The 18542-nt window shown below is 41.0% G+C and overlaps 1 protein-coding gene across 5 annotated transcripts in view; it reads right to left on the reverse strand.

The window, feature by feature from the left end:
• Nucleotides 1-2529, reverse strand: part of ercc6l2 (excision repair cross-complementation group 6-like 2) — a 97438-nt gene extending 94909 nt beyond the window's left edge. For 3 of the 5 annotated variants that reach the window (XM_052019176.1, XM_052019175.1, XM_052019171.1), the window contains exon 1: nt 2439-2529. The gene's annotated coding sequence lies outside the window, so the exon portion shown is untranslated. The remainder of the gene's footprint in view (nt 1-2438) is intronic. The other 2 variants (XM_052019173.1, XM_052019174.1) reach the window with 2 other exon arrangements.
• Nucleotides 2530-18542: the final 16013 nt, after the last annotated feature.

Below are 18542 nucleotides of genomic sequence, written 5' to 3' on the forward strand. Positions count from 1 at the left end.
TGAGGCAGAGAAAGTAATGGAAGTGGCAGTCAGGGAACACATTGGCTCTAGTGACAACAGTTCTATTAGTTTTAAGACAGTGATGGAAAAGGATAGGACAAGTCCACAGGTTAGGGTCTTAAACTGGAGCAGGGCTAAGTTTGGGGGAATTAGGCAGGATCCAGCAGAGGTCAATTGGGTGAGCCTGTTTGAAGGGAGAGGAACAAATAGCAAGTGGGAGGCTTTTAAGAGTGTGATATCCAGAGTCCAGGGGCAGCATGTTCCTGTTAGGGTGAAGGGTAAACCTGGGTAGTTTAGGGAACCTTGGCTGACGAGGGATATTGAGGCTCTGGTCCAGAAAAAGAAGGAAGCATACATTGGGTTTAGGAGGTCGGGGACAAGTTACTTTAATAACTATAAAAAGATTAAGAATACTCTTAAGAGGAAAATCAGGAGGGCAAAGAGACGGAATGAGATGGATCTGACAGGTAAGGTTAAGGAAAATCCCAAGAGGTTCTATAGCTATCTAAAGAGTAAAAGGGTGGCTAGGGAGAGAGTAGATCCCCCTAGAGATCAGCAGGGCCACCTATGTCTCGAGCCGCTGGAGATGGGTGAGATTTTTAACAAATATTTCTCCTCAGTGTTTACTAAGGAGAAAATCATGGTTGCTCAAGAGACAAGGGAAACTAGTGGAGACGTTTTGGAGGAAATTCATATTACCAGGGAGAAGGTATTTGCAGCCTTACAGCGCATTACGGTGGATAAGTCGCCAGGGCCTGACCAAGTGCATCCTCCGACTTTTTGGAGGCTGGAGAAGAAATTGCAGAGACCCTTGCGGAGATATTTGCTTCATCATTAGCCTCTGGTGAAGTTCCCGAAGACTGAAAGCAAGTTACTGTTGTTCCGTTGTTTAAGAAGGCTAGCAACGATAAGCCAGGGAACTACAGGCTGGTCTACATGGTGAACTACATGGTGGGGAAGTTACTGTAGGGAATTCTGAGACACAGGATCTACCAACAATATGGATAGGCAGAGTCTGGTTAGGAGGAGTCAGCATGGCTTTGTGCATGGAAAGTCGTGCTTGATGAACCTTTTAGAGTTTTTTTTTATTGGAGAGGTAATCAGAAAGGTTAATGAGGGTAGGGCAGTGGATGTTGTCTATTTGGACTTTAGCAAGGCCTTCGAAAAGGTCCCGCATGGTAGGCTGGTCTGGAAGGTTAGGTCCCATGGAATCTAGGGAGAGCTCGTAGGTAGATTCAAAATTGGCTCAGAGGTAGGAAACAGAGGGTGGTAGTTGAAGGTTGTTTCTCGGAATGGAGGCTGGTGACTAGTGATGTGCCGCAGGGGTCAGTGTTAGGATGCTTGTTATTCGTTATTTATATAAATGATGCGAATGCAAAAGGCTTGATCAGTGAGTTTGCAGATGACATGAAATTAGGAGGTGCTGTTGATAATGAAGGTTATCGTAGATTGCAGCAGGATCTTGATCAGTTAGGGAAATGGGCCAAGGAGTGGCAAATGGATTTCAATACAGACAAGAGTGAGGTGATGCATTTTGGAAAGTCAAACCAGCGTAGGACATACTATGAATGGTAGGACACTAAGAAGTGTAATGGAACAGAGTCTATGGAATGGGAGCTGCCAGAGAAAGTGGTTGAGGCAGTTACTATAGTATCATTTATGAAGCACTTGGATAGGTACATGGAGGGGTGCATCTTAGAGCAATATGGGCAGAATGCAGGAAGTTGGGACTAGCTGGGTGGGCATCGTGGTCAGCATGGACTCATTGGGCTGAAGGGCCTGTATCTGTGCTGTATTGCTCTATGGCTCTAAGTCATTTATGATGGATGGAGATATGGGGGAAGTATTCTGGTAAGGGAAAATTTAGACAAGATAAGGAGAACAGTAGCAAACTTGGTACTGATAACCATGCAAACAAAAGTGTACATCTCCAATTAGAATCAGAGTAGGGAAAAGTGGTCTAAAGACAAAACTGAAGACCTTTCCATCTGATTACACACAGCAGTTGAAACAGGATGTGTGAATTAATAACAGAAATGAATGGATAGGACTAAATATCCATTATGTGGTTGCAAAGTGATCAATGTTAAGAATTAAATATTCCAGAATATTTAATTTTTAAGCAAATTAGAAAAAGAAAGGTACTCGTTACTACAAAGAATGGTACAAAAACAATTGAAAAGGACCTTAGCTTAAAAATAAATCAATGAGTAGAACTAGTTTGAGTTGAACTTAGGAACAAGATGTACTGGAAACATTGGTGGGAGTTGTCTGCAGACTCCCCAACAGGAGCGGTGATGCAGGAGAACAGAGTAAAGATCCAACTTGTTCAGTGATCAGACTGCCCTGAACCCCAACAAGTCAGAGTTCACCGCCCTGTGGACCATGCAGCTCCCAGCAATGCTGGGAACAAGGACGCCGCCGCACGGGTTACTCACCGCCTACATCGCCCGCCACACTTTCACCCCATAAATCGCCTGAAGTCCTCTTGTTGTCACCCAGACACGGCCCCGGCTCTGACCCGGAAACGCTACTGCTGTCCCCAGGTCCATGTGATTGAGCTCACTGTGTGTGTCACGTGACCTCGGGGACGGCGCTCATTGGTCGGCCCGGTGACCGGGAGTAGACTCGTTGTGATCTGAGTATGGCGGCTGTGAAAGTGGTCCGTGTGGGAGACGGGGCCGCACGGCTCCGCCCCGCTGGTTCAACAGGCGCAGTGCAAACTGCAGTAACAGAGACACACACACAAATGCTGGAGGAACTCAGTAGGTCAGGCAGTACCTATGGAGGGAGATGAAACGAGCCGAGACTCTGCAGCTCAAACGGAGACGTTTTATTTGAGCTATGCCACAGGGCGAAGAGTTTCTGTGGTCGGAGTATAAATGTGAGGGGAGAATGGGCGAGATAAACCCTGGTCTGTCTGAACGTTTAACCAGAATCACCCAAGTACCACATGTTCAAACACTCAACAGAGTCCAAACGTTGTAATGCAACATTACCCCCAGGAACTTTCCCTGTATCTTCCCGTCCATTCTGTTGCGCATGTTTAGTCAGGCAATTACTTGATTCGTGCAGATCCATTATTTTCGTTTGACAGTCTCCAAATACAGGCTAACGAGAAAGCTAAAGTAAAACCAGAAAACGTTGGCATTGTTCAGCAGGTCAAGCGGGATTTGTGGAGAGAGAAACAGTTAATGTTTCAGGTCAATGATTATTCACCTGAAACTTAGGACAACTGCATAGAAATAGTTGGGTTTTCATAAAATGTAATTTCATTTCCACTCCATAAAGGTACCCCTGACTTATCTGGCTCATATGTTATTTGCACAGTCAGGCCACTCAACCTTATTCTGATTTGAACTGTTTCTCCTACCATAGGTGCTGTCTAACCTGCTGAGTGTTTCCAGCATTTTCCTTTTTATTTCTGATTTCCAGCATCTGTAGTTTTTGATTTTTAATGCCCATTTAAAACAACTTCTATTTTCTACTTCACTTTGCTGGATAATTCTTAATTCTACCATTATCTCAAGTGTTTTGTTCCACCCAGTGTTTCCTTATTAGTGGAAGCAGTCTACCACTAGTTTTATCTTAAACCCTTTAGTACATTTTGAAGACTTCAACCTCCACATAGTTTTTTCACTATAGCACAAGTTAACATTTGAACTCTGGTACCTTGAAAATATGCTGAACAACTCCCATTGCTTTAGCACACTCCTGTTAATTCTGTCTCTCAAATATACAGTGTAGGGATGGGGAGTAGGTGAATTGATTCAGATATTGGATTACTGAGTCTGGCAAAGATTTTTTGATTTTTATTGTAATTCTTTATCCTGCAACCTTTCTGACCCTAAAAAATCTCCACCAGACATTTACCATCACAAAATATACACTGCATATATGAATTCTTTGGTGGGCAGTAGGAAACTAGGAATGCCGTAGTGTGAATATGGTAAGGGTGCATTCCATCATAAAATGTCCAGATATATTTCACACTGACAATCTACATTTCTAGCCTTCTGAAAACTCTTACTAAGTTTAAAATTTTAACTTGATATATTGTCAGCTCCCATTAGGTTTACAGTTTCAAGGTCAATGGGAAAATACCTCGTTCACAAGCGGCAGTTGGTTAAAAATACTTGATTTGACGTGATTGGCAACTAACTGCTTTATGCAGTAGGAAATTCTGGATTTGTTCCATCATTGGTGGTTTTTGGAAAAGTGGGATGGTTGCCTAAAATCCCACATCTCCAATTATTCTCTAAGCTATTCTAGTTTTTATATTTAAAAAATTCTTGAATTTATGGTGATTATAGGCTGCTTTGGGACCCACATACTTGCCATTCTGAAGGTTTCCACTCATAAGAAATTCTGGGGACCAAATAAATGGCAGGCTCTAGTTGCGGATCCAGGCCTATCCCTTAATTTCTTTTTCTCTCAATTGGGTCTCCTCTGTTTCTTGGGTAGTTCTGCTGGTCCACTCACTGTGTTTCATCGGGTGGTTAACCAGTCCCAATATTCTTACTGGATTTGATTTCAGGTTTTTTGTGTTAACTTGTGGGGATGTGACAACATTTATTGACTATTTCTAAATGTTATTGAGAAAAACAGTTTCTTGAACAACTGAATATAAGGCACCTTGAAATCAATGGCCGTCAAAGGGAAAACACTCCAATGGTTGCAGTCATATCTTGCACAAAGAAAGGTGATTGTGGTTGTCAATCATAAGGTCAAAAGTGGAGATTTTTGCTGATGGAGACGCAAGAAATTCTGCAGTTGCTCAATGTTCAATTCCATTTGTAACTCCTCAGCAAATGAAGTAGTCCATACCTGCATGCAGCTGGACCTCAACAACATTCAGGCCTGAGCTGATGAGTGGCAAGTAACATTTATACCACAGAAATACTAGGCAATGACCACTCCAACAGAAAAGTATCTAACCACCCACCCTTGACATTCAATGACATTACCATTCGCAGGGTCACCCATCAACATCTTGAAGACACCGTCAATTGGAGCAGCTACATAAATGCCGTGGTCACAAGAGCAATTTAGAGGCTGGGTATCCAGTAGCAAATCAGTAAAAATTAAAAATCTTCAGTTGCTCAAAATCTAAAACAAAAACAGAAAATGCTGGAAATACTCTGCAGTTAGGCCACATCTGTGGGAAGAGAAACAGAGTCAATGTTTCAGGTCAGAAGACCCAGTGTTGACTTTGTTTCTCGTCCCACAAATGCAGCCTGATCTGCTGAGTATTACCAGTATTTTCTGTTTTTATCCATCAGCAAGAGCTTCATTGACACCCTAATGCCTCAACAACATTTAAAACGCATAGGTAAGGAACATGATAGAATATTCTTCATTTGCCTGGAATGCAGTGCAGTGCAACAAGTCTCAAGAAAATCAACACCATCCTGGACAAAGAAACCCACTTGTTTGCTACCCCATCAACCTCCCGAAACATTTATTACATCCACCAATGGCACACAGGGGCTACTCTGACAGCATCAGCCAAGCCTGTGACCTTTGCTATCAAAGACAAGAGCAACAGATGCAACAAACAATCTGCTGGAGGAATTCAGTGGATCATGCAGCATCTTGGGAGGAAAGGAATTGTGGATGTTTGCCAGCAAGCTAAGAATATTTCTTAACATTGACAATTCCTTTCCTCCCACAGATGCTGCATGACTGCTGAGTTCCTCCAGCAGATTGTTGATCCAGATTCCAGCATCTGCAGTCTCTTGTGTCTCCAAGAGAAACAGATGTCTGGGAACCCAACTACCTGTAGATTCCCCTCCAATTCACGCAACATTCTGTCTTGAAAATATATTGCATGTCCTTCATCGTTGCTGCATCTTTATCCTAGAATTCCCCACCCAAAGTCACTGGGGTACCTTCACCAGAAAGACTGCAATGATTCAAAAAGGCAAGTCACCTCCACTTTCTCAAAGAAATTAAGGATGGAGCCAGCAATGCCCAGATCCTGAAAAGGAATAACAAGAAATACATTTTAATTAAGGTATTCTCACAATGTTAATGGGTAGGGAGACACAGCAACAATGAAGGCAAAGCAATTGATTTGAATCAGGACAGGGAACAGCTTGGAGGACAATGTTCAGGTGATGATATTCCCATGTGTTGGTTCTCCTTGATCTTCCTGGTATTAGAGGTTGCAAGTTTGGGAGATATTGTTCGAGTATTGAGTGAGTTGCTATGGTGCATTTTGTAGATGGACCATACTGCATCTAGGAAGCACTGTTGGTGGAACAAGTGAAAGTTTAGGCTGCACTGTTATGGATGGTGTTAAGTTTCTTAAGTGTTCTTGGAGGTGTATTTGTACAGGCAAGTGAAGAATATTCCATAACATTCCAGACATTATGGGCGCTGGTAAGATTTTGGGGACTCGCTGCAGGATGTCCAACTTCTGACATGTTCTTGTGGTCATGGTACTATTGTGGTTGGTCTAATAAAGTGACTGGCCATGATGACCCCTAGGATGCTGATGGTGGGGGACCCATTCATGATAATGCCATTGAATATCAAGGGTAGATGGTTTGACTATCTCTTGTTAGAGATCACCATTGCCTGGCATTTCTGTGAATGTTGCTTACCACTTAGCAGTCAATGCCTGAAAGTTGTCAAGGTCTTGCTGTATACTGGACTGGACTACTTCATTTTCTGATGGATAAATGAGACGATTTGGACATAAAAAAAAGGTTATTTATGAAGTAGCACAAGATATTTGAGCCGAGGCTCAACTCAGTGAAGAGTTTTACCCTTGTCAAGATCTGTAATTTTGGCAAGTTTTAAACTTGTACTTTAAGCCCTACCTTATTATTTGTAGGGCCATGTTTTTAAGAAAAAAATCTTTCCCTGCAACAAAGATGGTGTAGAGATTATTTGTCAAAAATTACATTGTTAGCTCTTAATGGACATTATTTCCAAGATGCATTTTGGAAAGTCAAACCAGCGTAGGACTTATACAATGAACGGTCGGGCACTAGGGAGTTTAATGGAACAGAGGGACCTAAGAGTACAAGTGCATAGTTTGTTGAAAGCAGCATCACAGGTAGATAGGGTGGTGAAAGAAGCATTTTCACCACCCTGTCCTTTACTCAATGCCCTGTCTTCATCAGTCAGGGCATTGAGTACAGGAGCTTGGATACTGCAGGTGCAGTTTCAGCTATAGTTGTTTAAGTTGTTGTTGAGGCCGCACTTGGAGTACTGTGTACAGCTTTGGTCACCCTGTTATAGGGAAGACATGGTTAAACTGGAAAGAGTACAGATAAGATTTATAAGGATGTTGCCAGGACTAGAGAGCCTGAGTTGTAGGGAGAGGTTGGCCAGGCTAGGTCTTTATTCCTTAGAATGCAGGAGAATGAGGGGTGACCTTATAGAAATATTTAAAATAATGAGAGGCATAGATAAGGTGGATAAGCCTTTTCCCCAGGGTAGGAGAGTCCAAAAGTAAGGGGGCATAGATTTAGGGTGAGAGGGGAAAGATTTAAAAGGGACCTGAGGGGCAACCTTTTCACGCAGAGGGTGATGAGCCTGTGGAATGAGCTGCCAGTGGAAGTGGTTGGGCAGGTACAATAGTATCATTTGAGAAGCACTTAAATATGTACATGCAGGGGCGGGTCTCAGAGGATATGGGTGGAATGCAGGAAATTGGGGCTAGCTGGGTGGGCATCATGGTCAGCATGGACTCGTTGGGCTGAAGGGCCTGTATCTGTGCTGTATTACTCTGTGTCTCTATGACTCTATAACTAATGTAGGATGTAAACAGGTACAAACATGGGTGTGCTAACAATCCATATTTGATCTGATCAAAATTACAAGCTAAACCTGGAAGAGACTCAAGAATAACTAATTCACTATCTAAGCACGGAAACAGCCCTTCAGCCCCCTGAGTCCACACCAAACATAAAGTACCCATTTACACAAATACTACACTGATTCCTTTTAATTCTCTCTATGTTCCCATCAACTTCCCTCACATTTTACTCTTCACCTACACACTCGGGACAATTTACAATGACCAATTAACCCAGGAACCCATATGTCTTTGGGATGCGGAAAGAAACTGGAGCACCTGGGGAAACCCATGTGGTCACATGGGAGAACATGCAAACTCCACACAGATGGCACTGGAGGATTGAACCGGGGTTGCTGCAGCTGTGAAGCAGCAGATCTACCAGCTACACCACTGTGCCACTGAAGATCTGAAGGAAACTCTACATCTCTGCATTTTTGTAGACAAATAACATTCAGCTGGAGATTTTACTTTATACTGAATGTCCTTTTCCAATTTCACTATCAGTATTGGTAGATTATTACTAATAACTTTAAAGACTTTTTATTTTTCTCTTTACATTGTGAGAGAATAGAAGTGCTAATCATAAGCCACTATTTTCTGATACTAAACCTTTGAAAGCATTTTGACAGAGTTAACAGGAAGTAATTGTTTTCACTGGCAGAAGGATTGATAACTAGAGGACAAGGATTTAAGGTCATTGGCAAAATATCCAGAGGGGAGATGAGAATTTTTTTAAAACACATTATTGTAATATGGAGATGGTCTCTGAAAGTGCTGGAAGTGTATTCAGTAGAAACTTTCAAAAGGAAATTGGATTTATGCTTGAAAAGAAAGGATTTGCTGGAAAGACCACTGCAACAGAGCTAATTGGATGGCTGCTGGAAAGAGCCAGTACACTTTATGAAAGTCAAAATGGTCCTTTCTGTGCTTGCTGTACATTTCAATGAACATACAAGTAATTAGTTACTCAGTTCAAATTCAGATTTTTGCTTTTACCCACAACCAGTTTTAAGTGCTGATAGATCCATTGATCCATGACCTAAATCAGGTGTTAGAGAAAACTGTGAAAAAGTTGGAAATCCAGATACACTGAACCATTAAGAATATTGAATACACTGGACCATAGTTGACCTGGATGGTTTATTTGGAGAGGAGGAGTGCGTGGAGGGGATTGGCAAGGGATCCTTGTCAGAAGCAAAACCTTAACATTCCATATTTGACCCATGTCAGGATTTACATTACACTGAGAATTAATACTTCTTCAATTTCAGGAGGACCCAAAAGTAGATCTGGAGGCCACTGTATTTCGTATGATGAAATTGACTGGCCTGAGTAATGCGATGTGTGAATCTGCTTTAGTTACAGAAACAAAGCAGGGTCATAGGTGTTTGATCCCTCACTTCTGAGGCTCAGAGTTGAAATATAGTTAACTAACTGAGGTGTCTGACATCCTCTGCTTTCAATGTAGCTATACTGGGTTAACACTCTCGATTTTCAGAAGGGTAATTGAATACACTACAGAAGTTGAATTTGAATCCAGCTTAATGTGATTGGATGAAACCTTTTTGTCTTTGACCCTTGTTTAAGAAATGATATCAAGTTTTCTAGTGGATGTTCATGGCACATAATTAAAGTTTTGTAATCTTATACAGAAGGTCAGAAAAATGACAGGTGTTGTATATGGACAAGGTATATTGACTCCTCTTAAAGGTGACAGTTAAGGCACAGTAGGCCACGTGATTAGCATTTCTTGCTGCAGGCTAGAGGGAGCTCTAACCTACATCAAATCCATTGTCTAGCTGAACAAAGAGCTGTTATTGGGTAAAAAAAAGGAAAATTATGGAAATCTGAAATTACTCGAAGTACCACAGGGACATGGAAAGAGATCGAAAATCTTCACTGTCCTTTTTAATGCCACCAGCCAATAACATGGACACCTGGTTTAATGGCAGATAGTAGTTTTGTTGCCTCTATCTTCTGCCCTTGGGTCTCCAATAACATTTGTAATTAAAAATCCACATACTGATTACATTTTAACTTCAAAAATTATAGATAAGTATATAATTTGTTGATGAAGTTTGAATATATCTCTATTTACCATTGCTATTGCAAGTAGTACTGAACAAATCTACAACAGATGTCAAGTTTTGTTTTGCTTCCACTGACATATCTTACAAAATGCAAACAATTAATTTCCTCAAGACAGAAAATTTATAAAGTCCTCTTATTTTCCTTTATACAGCTTGATTCAATTTGCTGATCAACAGCACCTGTTAGAAATTCACCACCTTTCATTCTTGTAATTAGATTACATTTATTTAATGCGTAGTGACCAGAAATTTAAAGGGCAAGTTTTGTAAAAAACCTGTTGGTGTGTCAGATCATATCATGGGGTAGAATACAGAATTCTCATTGATGGTTTTATAATGTACGCATGTAAAACTTTACTTTCATTCTTAATATTTAGCATAACAGAGTAGCAAAATAATGTGTCTAACTACAAAAGCAACAGCGTAATTTGAAAGAGTTTTCAACAACTTTGGTTTAATAACTGATTTGTTGCCCATCCCTGATTGTCCCTAAGAAGGTGGTGGTGAACAACAGTCAGTGTGGTAAATTACTTCCACATTGCTGCTGGGTAGGGAATTGGAGGATTTTACTTTATATCCAAAGTGAGGATGGTGTGTGGTTTGGAGAGAAAACTATTCCCTAGAGTGTCATGTCCTTGCAGATTTGGGAGTTGAAGGTGCAGATTTGGGAGACAGTTGATGAAGAAACCTTGACGAGTTGCTGCAGTGCTGCTCATTGTACATGTGGCAGCCTTGATGCAAGAGTGGTGGAGTGAATGAACATTTAAGGTAGAGGATAGGATGCTGATCAAGCACACTTTTCTCCTAGATGGTGATGAGCTTTGTAAATATTAGAGCTGTACTGTCCCTGAAAAAGAAAGTAAAAAAAAACACGTGGACAGCAATCCCATTTCACCCCTGACATGTCTTTCAGATGACGGGAAGACTTTAAGGATTTAGGTGGTCACTCACTAAAGAATACCCAACCTATGACCTACTCTAATAGTCATTATTTATTTGGCTAGTCCAGTTAAGTTTCTGGCAATGGTAATCTACCATATATTGATGGTGGATATTTCAGCAGTATAATGTTCCGATGAATTTCCAGGGAGGTGGTTGGACTGTTTTGTTGAAAATTGTTATTGCCTCATTTATGTGTCCCACAAATATTGTTTTTTATCAGCTCAAATCTGAATGTTGTATGTGGGCAAATTGCTTCATCATCTGAGGAGTTATGATTGGAACTCAATGCTGTACAAACCATCAGCGAATGTCCCCACTTCTGATTTTATGATAGGAAAGTCAACAATGAAGCAGCTAAGGTGGTTGGGCCTGAGTCACTGCACTAAGAAATTCCTGCACTAATATTCTGGGGCTAAAGAGACTTGTCTCTAATGGCCATAATCCTCTTCCTTTACCCCATGTATAAATGGAGTGTTTATCCCATGATTCCCATTAACATCAATCAGTCAAATGCTGTGTTAGTGTTGAGGCTAATCACTCTTAACTCACCTCTAGAATTCATCTCTTTTGTCTGAAATGAAGCCCATAGCCAATTGGGCCTGATAGAAGACAAACTGAGAATCAGCAAGTAGTTTATTGGTGGCTCAGTGCTATTGATAGTATTGGCAATAAAACCTTCTGTCACTTTGCTGATGTTTGAGAGTAGTCTGACGCAGCTGCAAATTTCCAGATTGGATTCCTCCTTCCTTCTGTAGAAAACACATAGCTGTATAGTTTCCCTCTTTGGTAGACCCGTGTTGTAACTATGCTGAAAGAACCTGGCCAGAGGAGGCAAGTCTCCAAGAATAGTTGCATAAAACTGAGTAAGGAAGACTATTGTTGTCTAATGTCAGCAAAGGTCCATTCAGAATGTTTTAAGCATAATTTACATAATTACGGATTCAGGGCCTTGGTTTGGGGTTCTTTTAGAAAACCTTATGAAAAGGGGTTCTTCACATTTAGCAGTGATACTAACATGGTTTGGGGCAGACCATCCTTTTGTCTATTTGGTATGCTTTGGACACATCCTCAAAATTCAGAATCAGGCTTCTGTTTCTAATTATCCACACTGGCACAAAACCTGAATTAAGCTTGATCACCAACAACAGAGCAATTTTTTAAAATGGTTCCAAATATGCTTACAGAGTATTGCAAAGCTGCCACAGCATTTCCAATAAATTATACTTACATCACGTGCTTCTTCTTGGAAATGTGCAGATATGGCCTTGAACTTGTGACATTAGTACATGGCTGCTAAACCTTGAGCACCTAATGTGTACTTTCCAACAATTATCCTCCACTCCCAACTACAGAGACAGAGCCTGCAGATAAAGGTCCAGTGGGTGATCCAAATATATTAAATATCCAGGCTCCACATCTGTCATTTCTCAGTTAGATCCCTAAATGGGTGAATGTGTGTAAATAACATGTGCAGTAGTTAATGGCAAAAAGACCTGTTAATGAACAGAAAATTCATTAGATAAAAATAGAGCTACTTGATCAATTAGCTGGTTTAACATAATTATCTGAGGATAGACACAACAAATTTGGAAACAGAATTGACATTTCAAGAACTTAGATCAGTCTGATCTGCTTTGTTCCTAAGAACCCATCTTTTATTCCAACTTTGCTCCACTCCTTGGCAATCAGATTGAGTGACTTAAAAAAAAGTGTATAAACAAAACTACAGTAAATACCATAAATATACTGCAGTTCTGAAAAGCATCCAGTTGAAATATGAACTTTTTTTTTACCTACATCAAAGATAGATGAGGATGAGGAAATCTATTCTACCCATTCCATTGCATCTACCCAAAAAGAACTCAGCAATCTATCATCATAGCAATTCACCATTTTCTGTAATTCCATTTTTTTCCCTCTACTAGTATACTTGGACGTCTGTTCTATATGTTGATTCCTCTTTGTACATATGCGAGCTTCCTGATGTTTCGCATTTGAATTAGAGCTGCATTGTTCTACTGTCAGAGTTTATCATAAAGTAATGTTGCAGCTGTGCCTTTTCTGTATTGGTCACTATTTTATATCCCTTTTTGTCTCTGCTCATAACTCAGTGGAGTACAATGTCATGGCTCTTTTTTGAAATGCCTTCAGGGCTTTTAAATGTTGCCACCATGCCTTGTTGAGTGAATTGTGTTGTATATTTTCCACAGTTTGTTGTAGGTGTCAGGTTTCCTGTACTGGGAAGATTTTCTTTTCATCTCTACCTGTTGACCGTAATAATGATTCTGTTAATAAGTTACTGCAGTGAATTCCCATTTCCGTTCTCTAGTGCTGTGATTTATCAATTTTGTAGTCAGTAAAATTAACATTAAGAGTTTTGGAGTTAAACATTTTAAGTTCAAAATATATTAAAGTTTTACTTTATATATCATACAACTCAGTAAACATTAAGGCGATTTTCCACTTGAATACATTTAACATTGTAAAAGTCTCTGGTGTTGTGCATATACATTCCTTTTCATAATCTATTTGCCATGTAAGGCAAGAGATTACTTGTATGGGAATAAAGCATTTTGAAATTAGTTCTAGTCTCTTTAGAGTTCTCTTCAAGTAGGGACAAATACCAACAGAAAGGGGTTAATGGCTGATACATTCTTAGATGTTAGACTGGTGCTTCTATCGTAAAACACAGCAAATAGTGGGCAAGTTAATGATGTATCAAGGTTTTTAATGCAGAAAGAAACATTTCTAGCTGTGACATAGGAGCCTGTGTTATCAGTAATTTAGCTGCTGTTTACTTTTTTTCAAAACTGGAAATACTTGTCCAATTGTTGTGGGCTCTGCCATTTTCTCTTCTAAATCCCTTTTGGCTTTGAATCAAACTGAACTCTATTCATTTCCATGTGAGGCGAATACTAAAGGCTCTTCAGCTAATTAGGTTGTAACACAAGACTGAACACAATTAGAGGAAAGTTTAAAATGCATGGTATACACTCTTAGAACACATTCCAAAGAAAATAGAAAGTCTTAACTTTGCTTTCAACGATAGGATTTAAAAGTACTGTCACAGTATTTAAATAGCAAATTGTAAAATGTTTTAAATTAGGAAAAAAGTTCTTTACTTGTTTTTCTACTGTATCTAAACCTATTTATCGTGAATCCTTATTTACCATGTAAACCATCACCATGTCCAGAGTTTCACTGTGTTAAGAGCAGGGCTGACTAAAGAAGTTCACATGGAGGAAGCAATAAATTCAAGCTAGGGTATAGTGAGTGAACCAGAAGATAAGGAAATGTTTGACTTGAGCTTAAAATATCCAAAATAAGATTGTTCATTCTCTGTTTCCATGGGTTGTGAACCTGATCATATTTTTCCGAAGAAAGTTGCAAGCATTATTGTTTTGTGTGCTTGAACTGGAATTAATGTGATTTTGTTTGTTTTAGTTCTGTCTCCTCTTCAACATCTAACTGAACAACCCTCTGAAATGGCAGCAGTGCATTCATCACTTACCATAACAGCAATGATCATATAGCAGGTTAGGAGAAATAACTGGGATGCACATGCCTGAAATATCTATTCAATTAAATTCATAGGGATATGACACCTGGAGTCCAGTGTTTAAGTTCAACAAGTTCAGGTGTTTGAGCAAGATTAAGTTTGGATCTGCTCCTGTTTGAAATTTGTTTTGCCCTTTATCTGAACTCCATTTTTCATTGATTTGTGAAACGCCTACTTATCCATACAGTCAAGAAATATCCTTTAGAATCATTTTTTGTACTATTATCAACAAAGAGAACTGAGGGACTGCTGTGTGCTATGTCTCACAGAAAAGTGGCTTACACCTGCTTCACCTGACTGTGCCATTCAACCTGAGGGCTTCTCAATCCACCAAATTGACCGTACAGTGTCCTCGGGCAAAGTTAGAGGTGGAGGGGTCTGCTTCTTAATCAATAACTCGTGGTGCTCGGATGTGTTGGTCCTGGCGAGCTCCTGCTGTCCCAGTCTGGAATATCTAATGGTGAAGTGTCGACCATACTACCTGCCACGGGAGTTCACTTCAGCTACCCTGATGGCAGTCTACATCCCACCCCAGACTGACATGAAGCAGGCTCTCAATGAACTGTGGTCAACGACCTTGAGACAAGAGACCCTGAGGCCCTCTTCATTATTGCAGGTGACTTCAACCAGGCCAACCTCAAGAGTGTGTTACCAAAGTACTACCAGCATGTCTCCTGTCCCACCAGGGGCCCTAACACCTTTGACCATTGCTATACAACCATCAAAGGTGCCTTCTGAGCCACCCCTCGCCCTCACTTTGGTAAATCTGACCACCAGGCTGTGCTCCTCCTCCCTGCATACAAACAGAAACTGAAACGGAAGGATCCAGTACAGAGAGTCGTGCAGTGTTGGTCTGAGGAAATAGATGAGCTTCTACACAACTGCTTTGAGTCAGTGGACTGGTCCATGTTCAAAGACTCACCTGCCAGCCTTGATGAGTATGTCACCACCATCACAGACTTTATCAGCAAGTGTGTTGAGGACTGTGTATAAAGAGGACAATATGGGTGTTTCCAAACCGGAAACCATGGACAAACTGGGAGATCCACTCCTTACTGAAGTCGAGGACTGCAGCATTCAAATCAGGTGACCCTGACCTTTACAAGAAATTGAGATAGGATAGGATATCTTTATTAGTCACATGTACATCGAAACACACGGTGAAATACATCTTTTGCTTAGAGTGTCCTGGGGGAAGTCCGCAAGTGTTGCCACGCTTCTGGCACCAATGTAGCATGCCCACAACTTACTAATCCGTACATCTTTGGAATGTGGGAGGAAACTGGAGCACCCGGAGGAAACCCACGCAGACATGGGGAGAACATACAAACTCCTTACAGACAGCAGCTGGAATTGAACCCGGTTCGCTGACGCTGTAATAGCATTACACTAACCGCTACACTACCGTGACCTCTGGAAAGCTGTCAGGAACGCCAAGAGACAATATCAGTTCAAAATAGAGTCTCAGACCAGCTGTCAGTTGTGGCAGGGCTTGCTCGCTATAAAATGAAGTTGGGCAGCATAGTTAACAACAGCACATCCCTTCTTGATGAGCTTAACGCATTCTATGCATGTTTTGAACAGAAGGAGAGTGGATTCTCACCACCCACCCTGACAGCCTCCAATACAACTGAACCCGTGGTCACCGTCAAGGACGTAAGATCAGTCTTCCAGAGAGTGAACCCGAGGAAAGCATCTGGCCCGGATGGAGTCCCTAGCTGTGTGCTCAGATCTTGTGCTGATCAGTTGGCGGGGGTATTTGCAGACATATTTAACCTTTCCCTGCTTCAATCTGAGGTTCCCACCTGTTTTAAGAAGACTACTATCATCCCAGTACCTAAGAAAAACAAGGTAACATGCCTTAATGACTACCAATCAGTGGCTCTGACATCCATCATCATGAAGTGCTTTGAGACTCTGGTCATGACACGCATTAACTCCAGCCTCCCAGGCAACCTCGACCCACTGCAATTCACCTACTGCTGAAACAGGTCTACAGTGGACGCCATCTCCCTGGCCACTCATCTCTGGAACATCTGAACAGTAAAGACACCTACATTAGACTAGTGTTTATTGACTACAGCTCCGCCTTCAATACTATAATTCCAAGCAGACTCATCACCAAACTCAACATCTCTTTCTGCAACTTGTTCCCTGACTTTCTGACCAACAAACCACAATCAGTGAGAATAGGCAGAAACACCTCCAGCACAATTATTCTCAACATTGGTGCCCCACAAGTCTGCGTCCTCAGCCCTCTACTCTACTCCCTATATACTCATGACTGCGTGGCCAGATTCTGCTCTAACTCCATCTACAAGTTTGCAGATGATACCACCGTAGTAGGCCGTATCTCAAATAATGCTGAGTCGGAGTACAGGAAGGAGATGGAGAGCTTAGTGACATGGTGTCATGACAACAACCTTTCCGTCAATGTCAGCAAAACAAAAAAGCTGGTCATTGACTTCAGGAAAGGGGGAGGTGTACATGCACCTGTCTACATCAATGATGCTGAGATCAAGAGGGTTGAGAACTTCAAGTTGCTAGGAGTGAACATCACCAATAGCCTGTCCTGGTCCAACCACATAGACGTCACGGCCAAAAAAGCTTACCAGCCCCTCTACTTCCTCAGGAGGCTAAAGAAATTTGGTATGTCCCCTTTGACACTCAACAACTTTTATTGATGCACCATAGAAACATCCTATCTGGATGCATCATGGCTTGGTATGGCAACTGCTCTGCCCATACTGCAAAGGACTACAAGAAACTGCAGAAAGTTGTGGACACAGCCCAGCGCATCATGAAAACCAGCCTCCCCTCCATGGACTCTGTCTATACCTCTCGCTGCCTTGGTGAAGCAGCCAGCATAATCAAAGACCCCACCCACACAGGTCATTCTGCTCTCCCATCAGGCAGAAGATACAGGAGCCTGAGGGCACATACCACCAGACTCAAGGACAGCTTTTATACCACAGTGATAAAACTACTGAATAGTTCCCATATACGATGAGATGGACTCTTGACCTCACAATCTACCTTGTTTGACCTTGCACCTTATTGTCTACCTGCACTGCACTTCCTTGTAGCTGTGACACTTTACTCTATATTCTGTTATTGTTTTTACCCCATACTACCTCAATGCACTCTGTACTACCTCAATGCACTGTGTAATGATTTAATCTGTACGAACGGTATGCAAGACAAGTTTTTCACTGTACCTCGGTACAAGTGACAATAATAAACCAATACCAATACCAAATACATCTGCATAGGTTACAGTTACCAGAACAACATGAAATTTCCATACTTTCCAGGAGCTGTATTCTGTTCATACAGTTTACAGTAAAAACTTGGCCTGGTCACATTATGAGCAACTTAATGTTTGTGATGTTCTTTTTAAAAAAATGATAGGACAGTAACTTTAGAATCACTGTATGTTGTGCAAAGAACTATGCTGTAATATCTGCATTCTGAATATTAAAGGATCTGAGTGATAAGTAATTGTTATCGGTAGCAACAATACTTTGAAGATATTGAGATATTGGCAGTGGATCTCTCTCAGAATGCCCAGTGATGTGGTTACTGAGGTATAAGAATGAGAAAGAATTGCCAATATGATTTTCCACAAATGTAACAGATGCACCTTGTCAATGCAGATTATCCCCTACTGAATGTATCTTTCTTTTCTGATTTTTTACTGTCCAAACAGGAAAAGATTTGCTGGATATGCTAATATGAAAACCACTTCCCTTTAAAAAGGCTGGCTTCATACGCAAGCTCTTGTAAAAGCTCCACACTTGGATTGTGTGAACAAACTTGTTGTTTTTATTCACCAATTATTGACTGTCCCTTTTAAACACAAAGGCATTGCCTTATTGTGAATAACTATCTTCGCTGGGCTTGTTGATTTATTAAAAGTTTCAGTTTTGCACAGCTATCTAGAGAAAGCTTATAGAAAAGTTATAAATGCGTATTAAACAAAAGCTCTCTGTGCTACTAATATTATGACTTTAGATGCTGAAAATCAGCATTTTACTGTTAGCATTGTGCACTCCCTCTTCCTGTAAGGACACAGCCACCCACATAGATCTAGCAAGCTAAGTACAGTTGGATCAGTGATGTGTAGAATATCAATTCA

The sequence above is a fragment of the Pristis pectinata genome, chromosome 7, assembly GCF_009764475.1.
Source record: "Pristis pectinata isolate sPriPec2 chromosome 7, sPriPec2.1.pri, whole genome shotgun sequence".
NCBI lineage: Eukaryota > Metazoa > Chordata > Chondrichthyes > Rhinopristiformes > Pristidae > Pristis > Pristis pectinata.